A 6,019-nucleotide genomic window follows, 5' to 3' on the forward strand; every position below is an offset into this window, starting at 1 on the left:
AAAACATATGTTCAATACGTATTCAATATTATGTTAAGAACTATAAGAACAATATAAGACACCTGTTTGAGTTAAATGACAAAATATAGCGACAAAGAGAGTTTGAGAGGATTATATGACTATATAATCATGTTACGTATCATGCTAAAGGAGTAGATATAATTGTTGGAGTGGTCTTTAAATGTCTCTAGTCTACTGTTATGTTTTTGAATGTTTATAATATACCCCTATTGAAATAAAAAAATAATAATAACAAATAAAATTGTTAAAAGGATACCCTTATTATATCACCAATCTATATGGGAGATATGAGGGATGATCCTGGCTTGCCAGGGTTCGAGTCCTGATCTCACCCGGTTTTACCGGCTCCTCGCTGTCGCGCCATTTGGCGGGCGTGGGGGTCGGGTTTTATCTGGGAATCCCTCAATAGGTGGACCGCTAGAGGCTCCGTCCGTCCGGACTAGTAACCGGCTCAGGCTATCTTTAGCCAATGGAGACCGCATACTGAGTACCCGTCGTTACTTAGTTAATCGTTCTAAAAAAATTACACAAAGAAAAGGTCAAAGAAACATGCTGACGTGTCATAGAACATTATATGAAAGGAAATAATTGTCTTTTTGGTTCACACACTAACAACCATAGTATTCAACAAAACGGTTGATTACCTAACACATATTTTAGTAAGCCTTTTGTGAAAACAAATACTAAATGTACCATGTACACATACACGGACACGACAACTTGTGGCCAGATCTATGGTTATTGAATCTCTCGTTTAGACTATGTGTAATATCATCATCATCATCATCGTACTCAGTATATCTCACCAATAGCAAAGCTATGGTAAGGTCTGAGGAGGGTAAGATGTAGACAGCTTTACCTCTACCCCATGGGGATAGAGAGGCTGCTTCCGGTGAGACCCCCGGCTCGATAGTAGTTTTGCATCAAGCCTTGGACATATTATATAAGGCACATAGCACTCAATCATCGGGACGCCGGCTGATTGGTGCATTTACCCTTGTCTTTCGGCTATCAACGCCACCACATGATGCATGATTAACCTTCCATCACTTTTAACGTTATTTTCACAAAATTAGTAAAATAACGTCAAAATTAGTGCAATTTTACTTTTGCCCACCCGAGGGTTCACACATATATACATTATATGCGCGCACCGCAAGCAGGACACTTAGACTATGTGTAATAGTTTAACTAAAAAATGAAAAAAAAAAGTGTTAAATAAACAAGGGGCTCTAATTCATTTTTTTTTTTACTTTTCTGTGTAATAATTAACATTTTTTTCACGTTTCGCAACTTGCAGTGGCAACAATGCCACTTTCAAATGCTCATAACACTTGTCATATCTTATTACCCATTTTCGAATAACCTTAGTGTAATGATTTATATGTTAAATTAAATAAACAAAAAAGAAAAAAGAAATGTGTGCATGTGATCGCGCCATAAAGTGGTTCATGTCCTCGTCGCCCAAAAGAGTAATCGTGTTTAACGCTCCTACATGGTGATGTGAGAGAGGCGTTACTCCATCTCACATAGCCTTAGATGATGATATGAACTAGTTGCGAAATTTAATTAAATATGATAAATTTAGTTATTTCTATATAAGGTTGATTGTAATTATGTAAAACTTAATATTTTTATGTAATAATTATAAATTTGATACTGCTTAATCTATTAGATTTCCAAAACAATTTGATTTGATATCTTGTTGGAGGGTTTCACTAATAATTTTAAATTGAATCAGTATATATTATGGTTTCTTACAACCATGGTTTTGTTGTTTGATTTTCGTATTGATTAATTAGCAGTAGTGTAAATAATGATCAATTACCTTATTTTGTGCTCACTAATACTAGATGGAACTCAGGATTTTTTTTGTTTCATTTGTATAATCGCAAGTACACATTGTGGCTAGCTTTTCATTATGGATCAAGATTCAGGGATTAGTGAGGATAATAAGTTTTGATTAAAATATTTAACTGGTTATTATAATTGTAGTGTCGTAGGTTAAAGTGTATACTGAATATAAAACATATCAGGCGGTCGTTTAATTGAACGTGTAAAGAAACTACCGTTCATTTAAGCAACAAAAATATATAAGGTGTTTTCTTCTTGATATAAAAAGGTCTGATAACTTTAACTAGTTGAAATGAACACACTATTGGATCAGTTTATGACAACCAAAAAATGTTTATTAAAAACTTTCCATATTACATGATAGACATAGAGAGTTCCATACCAGAAGTTATAAAATTTTCAACTTCACAATCAGTTTTAACCATATTTTCAGATAGCGTGCGTGTGTGAGTTTCTTTTATTCAGTGATCGTTGGAATTGTATATAAAAATTCCGGATCCGATCCAAATTAGTCTTTTAATTAATAGTTTTTTTCACTAAAAAATGTTTTCTCGATATAGTAGACAATAACTTCTCTGGTGTCCTGCAATAGGCTACGGTGGGTCAAGTCTAGATCGTCTTTGGTTTGGTAGAACCAGAGGACGATAGATGCGACTTTCTCCAGTTGTAACCTCTGTTGTGGCCCTTGTAGTCTGATGGACAGAGATGAGCCAAACGAGTCGGTTGGGTAATGTACTAATGCCTTTCCCATATTGTTTGTCTCATATAGTAATTGTTCCATTTCTTATGTGCTTATTCAAGTTGTAAGAGGATGTTATGATTGAAGGCAATATCGTTTATTGGCAGGGTAGAATTGGAGGACGGCAAGTGAGGTTATAATAACCCGAACTTTGATATTGGATAATAAATATATATATATATATGATAATAATAATAATAATAATAATAATAATAATAATAAATAATAATACTAAGACATTACCATCCAGCCGAACATATACAGGAAGAAAGAAATTGATCATCATCATCACAACCTCATTAATAATAATAATAATAATAATAATAATAATAATAATAATGGATGGGTTCAAACTCAAGACTAACCACATGTGCATTATTTTAAATTTCCATTTATCATCAAGTTGGCTTCTTCAAATTCAAACTTTCGGATATATCTGAGATGATCGATTCGTTTCTTCTTAAGCACCCTCACTCTATCAAATCACATCCTCCCGTTTTTAACTACCACCCATGTAAATAGCTAGAAACGACACCGGAGCCGCCACCCCTCGGACACAGATTTGCTTTCCAGGTCTGTTCGATTCATGAACCAAGTACTTAAGTTCGGTTTGTTCCCTCAAATTCATCTTCCATGAAATTTAATTCGGATGTATGTTGATTCGTTTTGGTGATCACCGAAGCCTGTGGCGTTCCCGGGTTACCACGCTGTTGCCTCCTTGATTTGCTCATGTTTGACTACATATGGAGGTGATTGAATCTGGTCTTTTATTTATAGTTTTGGATTATAAGTTCTAGGATATTGATCGATTCCGGCGACAAAGTTATCATTTAATCTAAAATTGAGATGTGAAGAACATGCTAATAATTTCAATACATCAAGAATTATGTTTGTTTTCTGTTTGTTAGTTTGTCTTGAGACTTGTGATCGACACAATACGTAGGTTAACTACTATATCCATGAACTACTACTACTTTCTTGTTTACACCATGAAATCATACCCCAAGAACACTTTTAACATAAAAATAATACTAAGTTTTGATTATGAAGGATATTAATATCTAAGTTGGCTGATAAGTCAGTACGTATATTGATTGTAGTTTTCATAACTTATAATATAATATGCTTTGTTATTGAAGAGTGAAACTATTTTATTAAGTATTCATTCAAGAGACTATTCAACAGGAGAAAAAGAAAACTTGGTATGATTTATGGAGAGCCATAACTTGTTGTATCGTATAAAAATATTAAAAGCTTTTGTCGCCGGAAAAGCAATAAGTAAACACATTAAAGTTCTATAAATCTAATTCGAACCATAAATAAAAATGTAGATTTTCAGTTTGGTTGAAGACAATTTGATTTATTTGCTATGTGTAAGGTACGGTTTCTGGTTTCTTTCACTCATAGTATTAATTATGTTCCGTTACTTCGTAGTACGGTTTCTGGTTTCTGTCACTCATAGTATAAATTATATTCCGTTACTTCATTACGGTTTCTGTTTTCGGTTACTTATAGTATTGAATCTATTCCGTTACTTTGTAGTACGGATTCTGTTTCTTGTTACTTCGTAGTACGGATTCTGTTTTTCTTCACTCATAGTATTGGTTCTAGTCCATTTTATATTCGATGTCCGTCACTTCGTAGTGCGGATTTTTGTTATCTAGTTCGGTTTATTCGTATGATATGGTTATATTAATTTTATAGCATGCAGTAGGCTATATATATTTTGAATTCATTATTGCATGTTCCTGTTTAAATATCTTTTAGTTATACGACTTTAGTTCAGTACTCTGTTACCCGAGCATTTCTGACTTGTCGTTGGGGCGTCAACGACATGGAACTTATCGTGACAGTGCGTAATCAAAGTTCACGGCGTCTCTGAAAGTACTCATGTAGTACCTTGGCCACTTAGAGGCGTATAGATCGATCTTAGCTCCGACTCCTGACTCCTGACTCCTGACTTCTGTTTGAGATGGAACAATGTGTGCACGCCACCCACACCGTCTCCTTGGTGCATGGACTAGCTAGCTGTGTACCCATCTGTTTAGGCTCTGGGTGCTTCCGTATTACACGACCTATTTATTTTAACATCATCGTCGTGTATTTTAGTAATTATATTTTGTTTCGCTATATTTCTGGTCCCTTTTTAAATGTGTATACGCATTTGGTTAAATTTGAGTATATTCAGATTACGTCCCGATCGTGTATCGGATTATGTTTCGCATCTAATTATAGTTCGGTCTAAAACGTGGTTTTATATCCGCAATAGTTTCAGTTTTATTTCAGTATGTGTTTTGTCTTATGTATGCCTTTACCTGTACTATTGTTCTCTCCGTTACTGGGCAATTTTTGGCTCAGCCGTATTTTCTTGTTTGTGTCTGTCTTATTTGCTAACAGGTAATTCGGGAAATCGGGGAGATCAGTGATGAGAGTAAAATGAAGCTCAAGAATAAGGACTTGATTTAATTTTCTTTTATTTAAGCATTTAATAAATTTGACTTAGAATTTCTTTCAGTGTTTTTAACTCTTTTGGTTGCCATGGGATTCTTTTCATTTCATTTAAATGGTTTTTGTTTGGTCTATGATATCTGTAATAGTGACACGTCAGCCTGCTCCGGGTTGGGGTGTTACAGTTATGGTATCAGAGCCAGGTTCTTTCTTGTAGAAAACTTACACGAAAATAATTAAAAATGTGAGTTAATGGGTAGACGTCGGGTTAGGATTTTCCTTTTCGTCTTTCGCTATTCCGTAAATCCTTATCGTTCAATTCATACGTTATCTTACTTTCAGATGCCTCCTAGAAGACGTGTTAACCGCCAAAACGGGAATGATGATGGAAACGACCCACCTCTTGCGACCCTTGTCGCTAACGCCGTCAATGCGGCTATTGCTGCGGCAGTCCCTAACATCATACAACAGTTGCAGCAGAACAATGCCGGTGGCAACAATGTCGGTGGTAACAACGCCGGTGGCAACAACGCCAGTGGAAACAATGCTGGAGGCAACAATCCTCCTGTTGGTATTCATGTCTGGCTTGAGCGTTTTCAAAAGCAAAAGCCAAAATCCTTTAGTACTTCTAGTTCTCCAGTAGAAGCTGAAAACTGGATCACGCACATCGAGAAACTGTTTGAAGTGTTGGGTGTTGAAGATGTGTTTAAGGTTCGATTAGTTACTTACAAGCTCGAAGATGACGCTCACAGATGGTGGAAGACACTGAAAGCTGCCCGTGGAGGAGACAATTATGCTGCCGCACTTCCTTTGAACGATTTTCGCACCTTGTTTTACTAGCAGTATTTTACTGATGCTGATCGTAGTGAATACATGAGAGAATATTCTTCGATTGTTCAAGGAGATGATGAGCCAATCGTAGAGTTTAAGAACCGTTTCGGCCGTCTGGTTAGCTTT

Source organism: Bidens hawaiensis, unplaced genomic scaffold (assembly GCF_021521415.1).
Source record: "Bidens hawaiensis isolate Kalapana, Puna unplaced genomic scaffold, B.hawaiensis_p1.1 tig00008152_1, whole genome shotgun sequence".
Taxonomy (NCBI): domain Eukaryota; kingdom Viridiplantae; phylum Streptophyta; class Magnoliopsida; order Asterales; family Asteraceae; genus Bidens; species Bidens hawaiensis.